We start from the raw sequence: 19270 nt of genomic DNA, 5'->3' as shown, positions 1-19270 counted from the left end.
TTTTTCCAGAAATTAGAAGTTGTCCGTCTTTAGGCATGAAAAACTCGCAGCTTATATAGAAGTTGTTTATGTTTTGACAGACTTTTAGTGGATTTATAAAATGTTATTCAATGTTCGATTCGCCTAAAACGGGATTATGTATACCTCGAGAATTTCAGTTAGCCAAATATATGGTCTATGGGACCACATTTTATAAGTTGTGTGACCACTATAAATTCTATAAATTAGAATTTTTCCGTCTTTAGGCATGCTTTGATAATACGATAACGGTGCTTCATAATTTTTTTAAATATTTTCACATCTCATACATGCTCATCAGTCAAGGGACAACAAGTTGAGAGAGAGAGAGAGAGAGAGAGAGAGAGAGAGAGAGAGAGTAGCGGCTGAATAAATTGAAAGAGAAGGGTACAGTTAAAATTTTGATTTTTTTGTCATTTTTAATTTTTTTTTGTCACATGGAATTATCTGTTTTTATTATTATTAATGATATTGCCACACAAGAGTGGTACAGGGTGTATTGCCATCTATCGTGGTCTATGTAACAGCCCGATTATCGCTAGATTTATTTTAATTATTTTTATGTGTGTTTATTTATGCTTATATGTGATTATCTGTCTTTGGGTGCATTTTGATGGGTTTCCATGTTAGAAGGTTATTTTGGTCATTTTGGACTTAGGGGCATTTTGGTCATTTTGTGAGCAATGGTAAATTAGTAATTCCACCGTGTAAATTATTTTAGTAGTGTTTTGAGTAGGAATAGTTATTTTTACTGAGTTACTAGAAAGTGGGGTAATTAATTTAGAACCGGTAACTATTCGTTATTTTTAACCGTTAAGTGAGTAGAAACATTTTGAATTGATTAATGAGTGTGTTGAGTCCATTAAGACATTAAGGGTTAAGCCCATTAGTGAGGAGCCTATTTAAACCTTAGTCTTGGAGGAAATTAGGTCACATAGTGTAACACCCCGTTTTCCCAAAATGTGACATAATACATAAAAATCAGAGTATTCAACTTAAACAGGATGTCACACTTCTTTAAAAGATAAACAGAGTAAAATCACTATTTATTTAAACACCTTTTATCAATAATTCAAATTACATCGCAGCGGAAAAACATTTCATTATTCAACAAAATGACACTACGGCCTCAACATAAACAACTTCTTAAAAATTCCATTACAAATGGTTCATCAACATAATTCATAGTATTATGTAACAAATGGAAAACAATGCAAATATCTCCATCATGTTATGTATCAGAGCGACCCTAAGACGACGCGTGAGAGAGTCAAGTCACATCAGCAGCTAATCCTGGGTATCTGCACGTTACCCACGTAGAGGCAACATTCAAACAGAAGGGGTGAGATTCACATTCAATAATAATAAGCATATAATTCATCAATAGAATTTAACAACATAAACAACAACAATTAAACAATGTTAATGCTTCACATAATTTCTCAATAACAACTCATTAATTATTTCGACAACTTGACAACACGACGACAACTCAACATCAACGACAATGCAACGACAACAACATCAACTTGACAATGCACTATGCATGTGGTACCAATCAGGGCATCAAGCCCCCAACTTATAGAGCATAGGCTCTCAACTTACAGAGCATAGGCTCTCAATGTGGTATGAATGATCAAGCAATCAATAGAGCATCAATCCCCCAACTTTATATGAATGATTATACATTCAACAGGGCATCAAGCCCCCCAACTTATATGAATGATTATGCATGGACTCAGCAACAAATGCAACAACAACCAACAACTTCAACGACATCGACAACAGCTTACAACTTTAACGACATTGGCGACAACAGCGGCAATGACAACAACAACGACTTCGCATCATAACTTCATAATTCATCAATTATGAACAACATCATGTAACATCATATTCATCAACATATACATTCATATAATAATTCATCAATCAAAGATATTCACGTCAAACCAAGTTAGATTCATCACAACATAGGTTAAATACTCTTAAACACCTTAATTGAACTCATAGTACAAAAGCTTTGAAGTTTGGAGACAATCCATAAGTTTTGGTTGACTTAGAAATAGTTATGCGGAATTTTCATAAAATTTCACTAAGACCACCTTGGAGTATTTTCATGTTTACACTAAAGGCCAATTCAAAATAGAAACATGTGAAAAAGATGCAAAATTATGAAACAGAGAATGTTGTCACTGTGCAATTTTGCTAAGACCTCCTTGGAGTATTTTCATCATAACTCAAAAACCAAAAATCATTTTCACATCAAACCAAAGCCACTAAAAAGCTAACAAAATTATCTAAAAATTTCATGTTTACACCAAAGGCCAATTCAAAACAGAAGCGTGCAAAAAAGACGCAAAAATATGAAACAGGGTATGCTGTCAGAGGTAGCTCTCGGGAAAACTCCATTTTTAACCCAAAAACCCAAATTTCATCTACCCAAATCCCAAATTTGATAGGAAACTTAACCTACGATTATTCTACAACCTGAACATCGATTATACACAAATTCAATGGATTTTCTACTCTATTAACAACCAATTACGACTTCAAAATCTAATTCCCAAATTCACAAATTCACAAACAACAACATGCTAAACTCAATTTCAGAATTATACAACCTAAAATTAGAGAAAGTTAATCCCACCCTTACCTTAGATTGGTTGATTACAAGGTTCTACAAGCTTTCTCTTCTCTGGCTCTTCTCTTCTCTTGGTTTCTCCTTTTTCTCCCAAAAACTTGTTTTACGTGACAAACTCTCTGACTCTTAGTTTTCCTATTCTTATTTCCTTAACCAATTCTCTTAATTCCACTAAACTCCTCTAAATTCTAATTCAGCCCTTCAAGTAAAATTATTCTATTTTTAATCATATTCTACTAAATAATAAAATAAAGCCATTTAACAAAATAACAACATACCACATAATCAATTAAATCATATAATTGGACTCTAGACCCAATAAAATAATTAAATAGATAAATAGGGCGTTACAACTCTCCCCAACTTGTAAAATTTTCGTTCTCGAAAATGTACCTCATGCAAACAACTCTGGATAAGACTCCAGCATCTTACTTTCCAACTCCCACGTTAAACTTTTACCAGTCTCTCCTCCCCAAATGACCTTCACAAGAGGTATCTCCTTGCCTCTCAACTTCTTCACTTCACGACCTTTAATTCTCACTGGTAAGGTCTTGTAACATCCCGCTTGTCGGCTAATGGAAATTTTACATGTTAAATGTATCAGAGGACTGATGTTCATGGAAAGCGTTTATGATGGAAAATGTTATGTACGACGGACAATATTACTATGTGTTATCAGTCAAGTATGGACTTATGTATCAGTGTCAGCTAAACACGTTTAAGACGGAGGGTATTATGGTAACTTGGCGGCAGAGGAGTATTTAAGTGAAATTGGCCCAAAATTTCTCATTTGTGATTGCTCTTTCTCTCTCTAGGTTTTGGGAAGAGAATTCTCTCCTCCTTCTCTCTAACCCACGCCCTCTCTCTCCACTCTAAATCATCCAAACTTCTTCCTAGTGTGATCAAGCATGGTTTTGGGTGGCTTAGCAAGCAAGGAACTAGTGGAGGAAAGATTAAGGCATGGTTTTTGGATGAAAGCTAAGGATCAAGATTGAAGCAAAAGCTAGGGTTTGAGCTTGGATCTTGATGGAAAGCAAGAAAACATGATTAGGTGAGTTCCATAGATAGTTTACCTACCTTTGGTTGTGTAAATTCATGTTAGAAAGGATTGATTTATGTTTATGAGGGATTTAGAACCCTAATGTTCTTTTGAGCAATTCTTGTTGATTCCATGTTAGTTTGCCATGAAATATGTTATTTAAAGTCAATATATGTTGCTGGATGATTACGGTGCATTGCAGGATCAAACTGGACAAGTTTTGGGTCAAAACTAGAAATTTTGTACCACAGACCCGAAGAACCACGCTATTAGCGAAATCTACGCTAATAGCGAAATTCTTCAGGATGAGCCATGCTCCAGGGGCGCTATTAGCTGAGCTAACTGGTTTGGCCAACATGCTTTTGGCCTGTTGGTCCTTTCTTTCAACGTTTTACAACTTTATAACCCCAAAACAACATCTAGGCAATGCACATAACATCAAACGATTCTTGAAATGAAAATCATGGCAATCTTAACATGGATGGCAAGAGTGATTCAAGAGAGTCTTAAGCCAATTTACTCGGGTAGCAATGAATTAAGAAAGGGAATGAATGTAGAGCCTCGACATAGTGTTGAGAACTAGAAAAAATAGCATGAATGATAAGTATGGCAAGTATAGGATATGAATCCCTAGAATGATAAGACGCGAAGTGTATTCTCTTCGCTTATGATCAAGTATGTATATGTTTAGCTTATGTGTACGACAAGATCATGACTAATAAGTGTAGGTGGCATGTCTCTTGTTATCCACATCAGGGGGATACAAGGGGTTCTCATGATGGGAATGGTTCAAACCGTAAGGGACCCACATGTCACTGAGTAACAAGATGTAGGTGCTCGTGACTCTTGTTATCCACGCTAGGGGGATATGAGAGGTTCTCGACCTAAGGGGAACGGTTCAAGCCGCAAGGGACCCGCACGACACCGAGGGAGTCCGATGTACGTACATCGGTCATGTATGGGAGTGTTCCCGAGGTTACTCCACCCGCGACTCTCCGTAAAATGAATCAAGATAATGACTGTTTGTTCAACGCTAACCTAATGAATGAACTTAGATACGTTTATGCATGATATGAATATGATTTTGTTATGGCATGTAGAATGATTCCATGCAAGACCATGTTTAAGAACAAGAGCATTAAATGCTGCAAGCAAGTACAAGTTATGTATAGAGCAAGTAAAGATTATGATACAGATGACGATCTTAGGTTTCCCCTAATCGTCCGGTTTAGAAATGTGCCATGATTATGTTATGTTTAGGCCTCGATACGTAGAGTGTATCTTTGGCAATGCGGTCTTAGGTTCCCCTCGATCGCCATGACACGTATAGGAAATGAAGCCTATAACAAGTTAAGATAAGATTATGACAGCTCTAGTATGCACTACCGTCTAAGTATGCAAGTCCCCACCCACGTATAATCAACCGGCAGGTTGTAAAGTAGACACGTGGTGACCGTAGGTTTCCCCCTTGAGGTTGCCTATAGCCTAGGATTTAGGGGAAACTCACTGAGACATTATGTCTCATCCCAATCCTTATTTGTTTCAGATAAGCAGGATGTTATACCAGCTTGAAGTCGGATGGATGTTTCAGCAAGTGTGCGTTCGTGTAGCTGCAGGATGTTTTGGATTTTAAGGATGCAATTATATTTGTATGATAGTGATGTTTATGTGATTTATGTACGAACGCAATTTGTTGTATAAATATTCATTCGTATGTAATTTATGTTGTAAATTTTTAATGTATCCAGTACTAAAATAACTCACATGCTAGACTTTCTAGATACGTCTGGTATGGGTGTTACATTTGGTATCAGAGCAGGTCGATTCAGACTGTGCCTTGGGTCATTAAATTACAACTAAGGTAGTGGGACCATTGGGTTCCGGGTAAATGTTCTAATTGTTGTTGTTAATTGAGCCTGACCAACTCAATTTAGCATTCGACGATTGGAATGGATACCTGAGAGCTGAATAGGACCCAGGAGGAACAAAGTATGTGATGAAGATGCACTGGAAAGTGTGAACTCAGAAGTAAGAACTCGGATAAGTATTAGTAAGAGTTTGATTGTGCCAGAAGGTGGCCGGTGAACTAAGCAAGTGGAAGTGTAAATCCTCCGTGAATGTAAGGTTATGATAAGAAGGAAGGTTCCAACAGCGTTGGGTAAGATGTTAATGATATTTTGTATACCCGTAAGTGAAGAATTTGGAATATATAAGTATGGTATGAAGTTGCGGTAAGAGTTGTTGTTGGAACGGGATTATTGTATTCAAAGGAAATATATTCTAGAACGTAAGTATAAGGCTAAAAGTTAAGGAGAAGTCGACATGTGTTGATGGAATTAGTAAGCTCTCAGGGATTGAGATATGAGAACGAAGATAAAGATTTATATGTTCAGTGAGAATAAGGTTCTAACATGGGAAGATGAATGAGTCAACAGAGAAATAAGTTAAGCCGTTCTTAGCGGACGAAGTCAAGGTTTTATGTGGAAGTTTTATGTTATGTGCTATGATGAACAAGATATCAGTTTCTAATGTGCTGTGAATTGAATCGATTGATGTTAATGCTTGCCATGCAAAAGTCATAGAATTGTTTTTAAGACGATCGAAAGGAATGATATGCATTGGGATACTTGAGGAAATAAGATTTTTTGTAAAATATGATTTTTGGAAAACTGAGCTGAAGAAAACACGCCAATAGCAAAAATTTCGCTAATAGCAAAATTACTCCAGAGGATTTCGCTGATAGCGAATCTGGAGCGAAAATTTTTAGTTTTTCCGAAAATTATCATTTCGTCTCTAGGGTCAGTAGTAGCTATTGGGGGTTGTTCTCGCAATCTTTTATGCAACAAACACTCTTTATAACATCAAGTATCGAATGCACATCACCCCATATGATTTCTAAGGAAGGAAATGCATGGAGAAGTATTAACAGAAACAATCCGATTTGAGGTAACATTGGGAGTTAATGACAAGTGACAAGAGCTAGCGAAGAGCTTGGGTCAAGAGTTTTAAGGTTTCGGCTTATGGAACGGGTAAAGTGAATGCAAAGTCATAAGATGGAAAGTAAATGGTAAAGATTTATATGAGGACATGAGTTTCACGGATTTTATGAAGTTATGAGTACCCCTCGGACCTAGGTTTTGCTTGATTGACTTGCTAAGGCTCGTTATGATGATGAATTCTAAAGTTTGCCAACATTTTGAAAATGAATACATGCATATGGGTGATTGGAGGTGGCGTTCTTGGATTCAAAAAGAATTTTTTTTGCAGGTACCGGTTGTTACGACTCACGTAGAGTGGGCTAAACTCACCGGAACTAAGGTTGGATGACACAGATGTGTTGTCTACTTATTCCGTGGTTTTAGAGTAACAAATGGGGCCAGATTTATTATGTTTTTATATAAAGAGGAATCGTCAACGTCAATACCCTGTGTGCCAATTTGTGAAGTTTCTTTGAGAAAGAAATTAACGAGCAAAGCATTAGTTGATTACGCAAAACATAGTATGCGAGAATACAAGGATGCAATAAAGCAAGATCAAGAAAAGTATGTATGAATTTATGATGAGTCCCCTATGGGAATTGAGATGTACTCGGAAGCAAGTTAAGCATGATAAGTATATGTCATAAGGTAAACTCAACCGGTGAGATATAAGGTCTATCCCTAAGTAAAATAATATGGTAATGCGACAAGTTTATCGTAAGATTCAATCTTGCAAGGTAATGTGAGGTGCATGTTTATGGAAATGGTTGCCACATGAAAGGTTTTGAGAAAGGCTCAAGAAGATGATGCTCATATGGGAAAAAGAATGTGAAGTTCAGTCGTCTCAATGGATTAAAGTATTGGTTAAGGCCAACTGGTGGGAATCAGAGTGGCGCAACAAAAGTTAATAGATAGAGTTGTTAACAGTAATCATGGAACATGGAATGTGATAGTAAGAGCCTTCGTTAGAAGCATTATGGAACAAGCGAGGAGTTCTCGAAATATTGAATAAGTAACGATTGAATTATCAAGTGTGAAGCTGGTATTAAAAGAAGAAGTGTTATGCAGGAGAAGGTAACCATACGTGATCGTAACCGGATATGATGTTTTGAAGATTCAAGTTTATTGTTCTTAGAACGAGAAAATGAGATAATGGTATGAGGGTCAAGGATCCAATATGATTTTTGTTATGTAATTATGTAAGTCTCCAAGATATGTATGTAAGTCAAGGAAGAATAAGAAAGAAGTTACTTTTGAAGTTCCAAAATTTCATTATGGAAAGAGATACGAATCATGAGTTATGCACGATGAAGTGCATACCCTCTTATGTCAAACTTGTTAAATGATCACGATACTTGTGATGAAGATTTTGAACTATGATTTAAAAACTCCTAAATTTAAAATGGATATTGAGGGACTTGGAAACGAAAGTAATTTTTTTACGGGATACTTTTCACAAAATTCTTTTAAAAGATTATGTCTCTATTCGTTCCAAGAATCTGAATACTCATGTTTAGAAAACTTCTTAAAGTAATATGTTAGAATGAGTATCGTCATTATTTAACAAGATGCGACACTTGAGAGTATGTAGGATACCATGTAAAGTAAGATTTGATGAAGTAAACAACAAGGTTCTCCAAAAGGGTTATATGAGTCATCCATGAATTTGGGAGCAATAAGAATGGTAATAAGATCGAAAGATTTCTTAAGACTCTGAAAAGAGATAAGAGATTCGTAGAATCGACAAGATAAGTAAAGTAAGAAAGAGGCACATGTCTCAAGGTACAATAAGGAAAGTCATGTTTTAACCATGTGTATGTATGATAATATGTCTCAAATGCAAGCGAGCACTGCAGGGCAAACCTGGATTTCCATGCGGACCCAGTTAAAAGGCAAATCCTGAGTGTTCCAGTTATGATAAGTTACTTATATGGATGATAACCCCACTCAACTGAGGGATCTTGGAAATATACTATGTTGGCATGAGTATTCGTGTTTGGCATGTTATTTTCAAGTGACCGTCGAAGTTGAGGACCTTTAGTTACCTTTAAACCCCTCTTGGCCTTTTAGGACGTAGTGCGGTGGCTAATCATGAGTAATCTTGGTTTAGTTGATACGCGATACTACACTCAGACGAGACTTTCTTACGAACATTGTTGGATCGGAAGTATTTCCGTAACCCGATAGTGTTCGGAAGTGGTTGATAACTCTGAGAGCTTGGTAGAACCCGCAATACAGGTACATTTAAAAACCATAGTCCTTGCCAAATGGCGTTGTTACCCTTGACTCCAACTTTGTGGGACTTAAAACCTCACCATGTTTTCACCGTTCTTGTTGCATAATCATGCATACATTCATAAAAAATTTCTCATTAAATACCGAAGGACTTTGATAAGTTTTTATAAACATCAGAGGTATGGACCTTGTAAAAAGGAACACCAAGAAATACAACTTCAGAAGTCTTAACTAAACTTTAGCTTTGTAGGGACTTTTCCCTTAACTTTGCTTTCGCTTTTAAAAAGGAAACTGTTTGTAATATTTTCAATTATCAAATGATGTTTACAATCACTTTGACAAGTCCCTCGATAAAATAAATATTGTCCATTTTTGCATAAGCATATCTTGCATCGTCTTGCATTTCATAGTCTCAATTCTGAGACTCACAAATTCTTCTTTTCCATAAAAGGTCAACCCGTTTCAAAAGTGGTCCGACTGTTCTCATCCAAAGTCAACTCGCACTTACAACACTCGTGCAAACAAAAGGAAAGAACGTATCTCTTTGAACAATAAATCCACGAGCATTCGTGAAGAGGTAACAACACTCCTGGCCAAAATAGAGAGACTGAGTACCCGGGTGGTTTCACTGGTAGCTTCACAGAATCAGTCGCGGTTCCAGTAAGGGTCTGAACGCCAACATCAACAACAGCCACGACAACAGGCTCCAAAGATGCAGTTTGACCCAATCCCAAAGACATATGCAGAGCTGCTTCCCATCTTGCTCTTGAAGAACCTTGTCCAAACTAGAGCGCCTCCTCGGGTGCCTAACGACTTGCCGGTTTGGTATCAACCTGACCTCTCTTGTGCCTTCCATCAAGGAGCACCCGGCCATGACATCGAGCACTGTTTCTCTTTGAAGATTGAAGTCCAGAAGCTGATTGAAGCCAATATCTTGCTTTTCGAAGGTTGAATTCGGATGTGCAAGTTAACCCACTGTCGGACTATATTGTGACACATGGAGTGGATAGCCGCAATTGGGTCACTTTTGATGTTCTTTCTACTACTTATCTGTTCAAATAATGTGTTTGTTGGTTGTTTGCTGCTTTTCAAAAAAATCATTTCGTCCCGCCCGAGACAAAAGTGAATTTGTGCAGGGCTTTTTGCTTCATGTATTTTCCATCATTAATAAAAAGTCGTTTCTATCCCGACTTTATTTTTATTTCATGCTTTTTCTGGAAAAATGGTAATACAAAAAAACCAAAAAAATAAATTTCATTCTCAAACATCTGCGTAATCATAACTTGTACTTACTTGTCAAAATCAATAATCAAATCATGCATTAATAAACTCGTTGAACACTTTAACCTTGTACTCTCTTCCAACTTTGAGTTCCTTGTGTCTGAAACTGAAGAAGAGAATGAAGAGACTCCCAAAGAGATCTCTCGCATACTGGGGCATCTTAGCCGTCAAAGCTGCAAACAAAATATCAAAAAAGATCGTCCAGAAGATGACTTTCGTTTACAAAGATTGGCACGAGATGCTACCATCTGCACTTCATGAGTATTGTACTTCAATACGCACTTCAACAGGGGCAACCCCCTCTTTCCGTAACATACTTCATGAAGGACATGCTTTCCATGGAGGTCGAAGCCCCGTCAATAGGAGTTCTGCGGAGATCCAAGCTTAATTGAACTTAAATGCATGACGACCTTGTACAACTACATCAAGAGAAGATGAAACAAGCTTACAACAAGAAGGTTAGTCCCTGTAAATTTCAAGAAGAAGACTTCGTGCCCAAAAAGGTATTATCTTTCAAACCAGACTCCAGGAGCAAGTGGACGCCTAACTATGAAGGCTCGTGCAATGACTCTTACAACTATGGATGGTGAAAAACACACACGTTCTTTGAATGCTGGTGCAGTCAAGAAATACTCTATCAAAAATAAAAGCTCGATAAGTCGCAAATCTGAAAAGGCGGCTTAGGCAAAAATGAGCGTCTCGGTGGACTGAAAACCCGAAAGGGCGGTCCAGGCAAAAATAAGAGACATGAACAAAAATGATTATCCTGATAGATTGAAAACCCAAAAGGATGATCTATGCAAAAGTTATGGATCATGACAAAGTAAATGCATCAGTCAAGCACAATCCACTTGGGGCACACCTGCTATCAAAGAACCTCCAATTTAAGCATCTACAAATCCAAGACTCGGAACAGGGGCAATTCAAGGTTGCATCTGGTCAGGCACGATCCACTTGGGGCACACCTGCTATCAAAGAACCTCCAATTTAAGCATCTACAAAACCAAGACTCAGAACAGGGGCAATTCAAGGTCGCATCTGGTCAGGTACGATCCACTTGGAGCATCCAGCTATCAAATGAACCTCCAATTCGAAGCATCTGCAGATCGAAGACTTGGAACTGGGGAATTCAAAGTTGTTAGGGAGTATAACAGTTATTGTGTTTGTTGGTGTAAGCCCTAGAGGCCAATAATTTATGTTAAACTTATCTTATGTATCATGACTTTTATTATTGAATAATATATGGCACTCTTTATTATATTTATGTAATGTTAATAAAGTCCTTAGAGTAGATAGTTCGTGTAATAATATAATTAAGTGTGACTTAATCATGAGATTACATTATCATAAAGAACGCTATTCTTAAATGCATCTGTAGTCAAAGCTTTAATCTGAATAAAGGATAATAATAAAGCATCGAGACTATTATGTATGTAGACTAATGACCGCATCTCATGGGTCATAGATATGAGATATTAAGTCTATACATAGGTATAAGTATTAGGAGTAATGTTTATACTGGATTGACCCACCGTGAGAATACTACATAGTATGTTATGATATTGTCATAAGATATTCTCACAATGATAATAATGTATATCACTCTTAGACCTGAAACCACTATGATTCCTAGATGTGGACTCAAGTGCTTTGTTGCCATTCTAACGTTGTCTGTAACAGGATAACCATAACGTTGGTTGATGGGTACTTGATGAATCATTCTGAGGGACATGAGTGTCCTAGATGGGATTTGTCCTTCCTCATAAATAGGAGATATATCTTTAGGCCTCTTGATGAAATATAAATGTAAAACTGCATGGCCATGCCGAACTAAGTCAATATAAGATATTGGACTTATTCGTTATTCAGTATATTTTGGAATCAAGAAATATAAATATTGATCTATATAAGGGTGACAAAATATCTATGCCTTGGGATCAATGAAGATATCGAGACAAAGGAGTAATTATACACATGAGTATTATCATGGAAAGGTTTCGTCAGATCACTTGACATTCTTGTCACTTGGGTAGCAATGATGTGTTGCTAGATACCGCTCATTGTTTATAGTATTAAATATTAGATTTAATATTATTGCCAACGTGACTAGAACCTATAGGGTCACACACAAAGAACAGTCAAAAGAGAAATATATAAGTATGACTTATATAAAGGGGTGCGTTTAGTAAATGACGCTAATTAGTTAGCAAAACTACTAAACGCGTTGTTGGGCTTAATGAAGCCCAATAGTGACTTCTAACTTGCAGAGCACACTTGAAGTTCTATAAATAGAACCCTAGTGCTGAAGTCTTTGGTTACACGTTTTGAAGCAACCCTCTTCTCTGCACTTCTGATTCCTTGGCTAGCACCGAGTTTTGGAGGAGCACTGTTCGTGTGGACTTGCTAGAGGCTTTGCTGCTTGCTGCTTGCTTGGCTGTGATCGAGATTCCAGTTTTCAGCTTTCAGATTTCACACTTCAAGGTAACAATCGAATCACTGATTCATGTTTGAATTTCGTAATGATCCAAGGAAAGAAAATCGAAATTATTCTGCTGCTTCTACTCCCTTCTGTTGTAATCGATTTTCCTTCAGTGTTCAATGTACCTTCCCATATATTTACCATTTTCCAAATTATTCAAAAATCTGTGGAGCCACGCCATTGGTAGGCCACCACTCAATTCATCAAATTTGAGCCTGTGCCATTTACTTGGAACTCTCATTTATTCTATTTGCAAAATTTCTTCTATTTTTGATGGCAATATATACTTGAAGCAAAAATTTTCAAAATACAAAACTTTTACATCTTTTGAAAAGTGTGAACAACAAGCACACTCTCTTTGAACTTGTGAGTAGTTGAAGCATACATCGGCATGCGCCTTGACAACGGTTACACTCCAGAAGAGAAACATGGCTAAGCATTATGGAGAGGACTTCTGCCTTGAGCAAGATGCTGTCACAGTCCAAAAATACAAAAAAAGAAATACAAAAAGAGCTCGCTAAGCTGAAAACCTGAAAAGGCGGCTTAGGCAATAGAGAGCGTCCTGGTGGACTGAAAATCCGAAAGGGCGGTCCAGGAAAAAGTTAGGGATTTTCAAAAAAAAAAGCGAAAAAAACAAAAAAAAATGACTGCTGAAGCATGCCGATGGAAGTACACTCTGCGCCGGTTTACAAATGGCGACTTCTTCCAGACTTTTGGTTAAACGATAGGTTTTTCTCCCCAGGAGGCATCAGTTGCTACCTTGTGCCAGGTTTTTTTTACTCCAATCAACGGTTCAACTTGTTCACAAATAACATCATCTCCAAGGAAGTTTGTCGAGCGTTTGTAGTTCGATGTCAGCCCGACTCCCATCTTACCTGTCTTGTCTCGTCTCATCAAGTTCATCTGTCACAATCCAGACTATACACTCATTATATTCATTCATCCATTCATACATTCATACATTCATGCATTATTACTTTCACTCATACACATCATACACAACATCATTCATACATAGTCGCATTGATCATTCAGAAGTTCATTCTCGCTTTTTAGTCAGTTCCTCACTTATCGTTGTGCCAAGCGGCAAAAACTGTAAATAAACGGTTGGCAAGCTATCTTTTATTTCAATTTCAGAGGTATCATCCCCAGCGTTAGCTATTCCAGTGATGTCATCGGTCAATTTCAATTTCAGAGGTGTCATCCCCAGCGTTAGCTGTTCGAGTGATGTCATCGGTCAATTTCAATTTCAGAGGTGTCATCCCCAGCGTTAGCTGTTCTAGTGATGTCACCGGTCAATTTCAATTTCAGAGGTGTCATCCCAAGCGTTAGCTGTTCCAGTGATGTCACCGGTCAATTTCAATTTCAATTTCAATTTCAGAGGTGTCATCCCCAGCGTTAGCTGTTCTAGTGATGTCACCGGTCAATTTCAATTTCAGAGGTGACATCCCCAGCGTTAGCTGTTCCAATGATGTCACCAGTCAATTTCAATTTCAGAGGTGTCATCCCCAGCGTTAGCTGTTCCAGTGATGTCACCGGTCAATTTCAATTTCAGAGGTGTCATCCCCAGCATTAGCTGTTCCAGTGATGTCACCGGTCAATTTCAATTTCAAGGTGTCATCCCCAGCGTTAGCTGTTCCAGTGATGTCACCGGTCAATTTCAATTTCAATTTCAATTTCAATTTCAATTTCAAAGGTGTCATCCCCAGCGTTAGCTGTTCCAGTGATGTCACCGGTCAATTTCAGAGGTGTCATCCCCAGCATTAGCTGTTCCAGTGATGTCCCCGGTCAATTTCAATTTCATTTTCAATTTCAGAGGTGTCATCCCCAGCGTTAGCTGTTCCAGTGATGTCACCGGTCAATTTCAATTTCAATTTCAATTTCAATTTCAGATGTGTCATCCCCAGCGTTAGCTGTCCCAGTGATGTCACCAGTCAATTGCAATTTCAATTTCAATTTCAGAGGTGTCATCCCCAGCGTTAGCTGTTCCAGTGACGTCACCAATCAATTTCTAGTTCAATTTCAATTTCAATGGTGTCGTCCCCAGTTTATCTGTTCAATTTCAAAAGTGTCATCCCCAGCGTTAGCTGTTCTAGAGATGTCGCTAAGAGTGTTGTCTTCATTAAACTATCGTCTGAAACCAATACGGTAGTAGACAATCTTTTCCCCAATGAAACTACATTCCCCAGCGGCGTGAGATCCCCTTTCTTTAACAAACTTGGGTATCCCGTTGTTGTTTTCCAGTCCCAGTCAAGTCATTTTTGTCGTCCTGCATTCGTACTTGCATCATGAGCATTTCACAGTATCTTAGGTCCAAAATTGGTGTACTTTTATATTTAAGTCTCTTCAGTCCGTCAAATCAAAGATTTCATCTTCAATTCTCCAGACGAAGAAACTTAAATAGGGGCATCTGTCATACCCCAATTTTTGACCTAAGGTCCCACATTCATGCGCCGTTTGACCTTGATTAGTCTCTGATTTTTCAGAGAAAAATTCGGTAGAGAGGTAATTTAAAATACCTCATTTTTGTTCCGAGTTCGAGCCCACTTCTCACTTTTTTTATTATTTATTAGTCTTTTATTTTTATTTTTAGTTTCCATCTTTTTTTATATATATTTTATTTTTATTTTCATACTTTTCCCATTTTTAGTTTAAATTACATTTTTTAGTTTTTTTTATTATTTATTTAACCTTTTTTTAATAAGCCCAAAAAATTTGTTGTCCAAGGTCCTTTTGTATCATCTCAACCGTGCCATGTTTCTAGCAATAATCTTAGGGTCAAATATTTCTTTCCAAATTGTCAGACGCGTATCATTCAATTACCATCAAAGCCATTAACAAAAATTTCCTCTTATCCCTTTATTTTTTTTTTTTAGTTTTCTTTAGTTTTTATTATTTGTTATTTACTCTTTAATTTCTATCTTTTATTCTTTTTTAATTTTAAACTTTAATTTTAATTTTCATTTTTAATTTTTGTTTTTATTAGTCATTTTTTTCTTTTATTTTAAGTCATTTTTTATTCGTTTTTTTATTTGTCCAATGTCCAAAAGTGTCCAAAAATATAATGAGTCCAAAAAATAAGGTTTAAAAAAATCTTTTTCTTCTCTGTGCCACAACTTTAGGAGCAAGACACTTTGTTGCCAAATTCAGAAACGCGTTCTCTTCTTCACTAAGTTATTTCCATTTCTACATCAAACCTAATTCTATAAAAGCCAACCTGCACACACACAAAAGCACACACAATTTTCACCCAACACACAATTTTCACCCAACACATAATTTTACCCAACAACACAATTTATTTTCACACGCACACATACTCCAAAAATCTGCATCGCACAACAACCCTAGCCACCACCGTACAATTTCATAATTTTAGAACTCTAGCAGCCGTAATTTACAGATAGTTTTAGAACCATAGTTTTCCAATTTCAGTTTGATTTTACTATTTCTTTTGAACCCTTTAGCTACCGTATTCTAGGATATATTTCAGAACCCCTTTTTTATGCAAAAATGGAATAAAGAATTCAGTCCAATTTCTTTCATTCCTTTGCTGCCGTATTAAATCGTTGCTGTTCCCTTTTTCATTGTTTGTTGCGTTGTTTTCAGTTTACTTTTCAATTCATTCCATTATTACTATTTCACATGATCTGGCTTTAATAATATTGCAGCTGCCTATTCTTCCTTTCCTTGTTGCCGCATGTGATCCTCTTTAGAGATTGCTAGTCCCTTTTAATTCTAACTCCTTGTTTATTTTCACAGGCACCTCTATTTCAATTCCAATTCATACAATTTTCTTTTGCTTGCAGCTATATTATTATTATATAATTCCAAAATCTTGTTTCACTTCATTTTCCCTTTTCGTTCATGCTGCTATAGCCCCCTATTTAGTTTTGCCTGTGTTAATTAATCCAGGTGATATTGTTTTCTTGTGCCATATCTTATATATTAATATTGCAAGTTTCAATTGAATTCACGTTAGCTTCCTAATTTAATTCATGTGTCATGTGTGTGATTAGTTCCTTATTGGATTAAATTCCTCTACTTCACTTTGCTGCATGTTCAATTTCATTGTTGCCGCTGCACTTTCATTCATATATATTGCTGCACGTTGATTTACTATTTCAGGTGCTGCCCTTTTACACGTCGGCTACTGTTGGTAATTGTGGTGCATAGCTGCTATTGTGTTTTAGGCCATTATATTCCATTCCAATTCCAAGGCTGTGGCATAAAGTGATTCCACCGTAAAGAGAACCGGTGGCCCCTCTGCGTTTCTTTTTTTATTTTTATTTTCTCTAGCATTTTATTTTATTTTTCATTTCTCATGCATTTTGTATTAGCGTAGATTTATTATTCTGCATTCTTATTACTTATTTGTGCATGTTTATTTATTTTGTCATTTATTTTATTGTAAGATTTAACATGTAAATAGATCCTATGTAACATATAAATAAAAAATGGTGTGTGTGTGTGTGTGTGTGTGTGTGTGTGTGTTTTATTGCTTTATTATTATCAGGGACTTCGTGGTGGTCCAATGACACCACAAAAGTCCATGCGCATTTATTTTTTGAGAAATGATATTTGAACAACCACTTTTAAACAATTTTCTCTCTCATACTCACATTATACTTTTATTCTCTCTCTTCCTTTTTCTCTCTCTATTGTTATTGTCCAATAAGAAGAGAGAAAAAAAAGGTTGTCATTAAAGTTGTTTGATTTTGGTTGTCAAAATATCACTCCTCTTATTTTTTCTTGCTCCGTTAGCTTATTTTCATGTTTTAACTAATAATCAAACATCAAAAACTTTTTCACAATAAACCTTGGTTCCAAAAACCAAGTCATCTTTTCTTTTTTATTTTCTTAATCAAATTCTAAATCAACTTAATCATATTTCAAGTCTATTTTTCTTTTAAATTAAAAAACACAAACAAGCTTACTTGCCATTTGGCTTTTTCTTTTAAAATCTTTTTCAAAAACTAATAAAAAACACAAAACCAACAAAAAAATCAATTTCTAGCCGAACTACGAGGTTTTGATTCCACTTGTGGATACGTAGGCAAAGGACTTGTTCCTCTCAAATCAAATTAAAATCAACCCTTTTTTTTCACTCACCATTTATTTTCATTTTTTCTTTTAAATGTAAGCAAGTTTAAAGCACAAAACGTTAAATAAAACTAAAAGGTTCTCGTAGAGTACTACGAATATTTAGGGTGCTAATACCTTCCCTAAATATAACCAACCCCCCAACCCTAAACTTTTCAAAATAAGGTATTTGAACTTTTCCCCTTTCTTTTAAATGAAAAAATGTTCAGTCGTGAAATCAAAAGTTAGTCAAACGCTAACCAAATAGCTTTGATCTCCGAAAAATGACGCGACAATCTGCAACAACATTAGCTTTACCTGGATGATAATTCAACCCAAAATCATAATCTTTCAACAATTCAAGCCACCTTCGCTGCCTCATATTCAATTCCTTCTGATCAAACAAATACTTCAGACTTTTATGATCACTGGACACTTCAAATCTAGAACCATACAAATAATGTCTCCAAATCTTAAGCACAAAGACTACTGCAGCTAACTCAAGATCATGAGTAGGATAGTTTCATTCATGAATCCTCAACTGCTTCGATGCATAAGCTACTACTTTATTATCTTGCATAAGCACACCACCTAAACCCAACTTAGACACATCACAGTACACAACAAATGGCTCGTCAGACTTTGGTAAAATCAAAACCGGAGCCGTCGTCAATCGCTGCTTCAGTTGTTCTCACACTGAGCATCCCACACAAAAGTTCTACCTTTACAGGTCAACTGAGTTAACGGAAGTGCTAACTTTGAAAATCCTTCTATAAACCTGCGGTAATAACCTGCCAAACCCAAAAAGCTTCTAACCTCGGTAACCGACTTAGGAGTCTCCCATTATGATACTGCATTAACTTTAGACGGATCTACAGCAATACCGCTACCAGAAATAATATGGCCAAGAAAACTCACCTCATTCAACCAGAATTCACACTTTGACAACTTGGCATATAACTTCTTCTCTTTCAGCACTTGCAAAACAATCTTCAAATGATCGGCATGTTCTTCTTCAGACTTATAGTATATCAAAATATCATCAATGAACACACCAACAAAGCGATCTAAATAAGCATGAAAAATACGATTCATGTATTCCATAAATACACCCGGTGCATTAGTAACACCGAAAGGCATCACTGAATATTCGTAATGTCCGTAACGTGTCCTAAAGGCCGTCTTCTGCATATCCTCATCTCTCACTTTAATCTGATGATAGCCCGATCTCAAATCAATCTTGCTAAACACACGTGCACCCACTAACTGATCCATTGAATCATCGATTCTTGGAAGTGGATACCTATTCCTTATCGTCACTTTATTCAACTGCTGCTAATCAATACACAACCTTATGCTACCATCTTTCTTCTTGACCAGCAACACCGGCGCTCCCCAAGGCGAAACACTCGGTCTTATAAACTTCTTATCAAGCAAATCCTCTAACTGTTTCTTCAACTCAGCCAACTTAGAAGCCGACATACGGTAAGGCGCCACAGACTCAGGCTTCGTAC

At 36.7% G+C, this 19270-nt stretch overlaps 1 long non-coding RNA gene across 1 annotated transcript; it reads right to left on the bottom strand.

Moving 5' to 3' along the window:
- Positions 1-1116: 1116 nt before the first annotated feature.
- LOC146937574 (uncharacterized) lies at positions 1117-2880 on the bottom strand. Its single transcript, XR_015033296.1, has 2 exons — positions 2675-2880; positions 1117-1319 (listed from the first exon to the last, which is right to left on the bottom strand). It is a non-coding gene; the product is annotated as an uncharacterized LOC146937574 (long non-coding RNA).
- Positions 2881-19270: the final 16390 nt, after the last annotated feature.

This window comes from Medicago sativa, chromosome 3, assembly GCF_051527215.1.
Source record: "Medicago sativa cultivar Bolivia chromosome 3, Bolivia_mono, whole genome shotgun sequence".
Taxonomy (NCBI): Eukaryota; Viridiplantae; Streptophyta; class Magnoliopsida; order Fabales; family Fabaceae; genus Medicago; species Medicago sativa.
The sequence above is the reverse complement of the archived record's forward strand: the minus strand, read 5'-3'. Positions and strand labels throughout refer to the sequence as shown.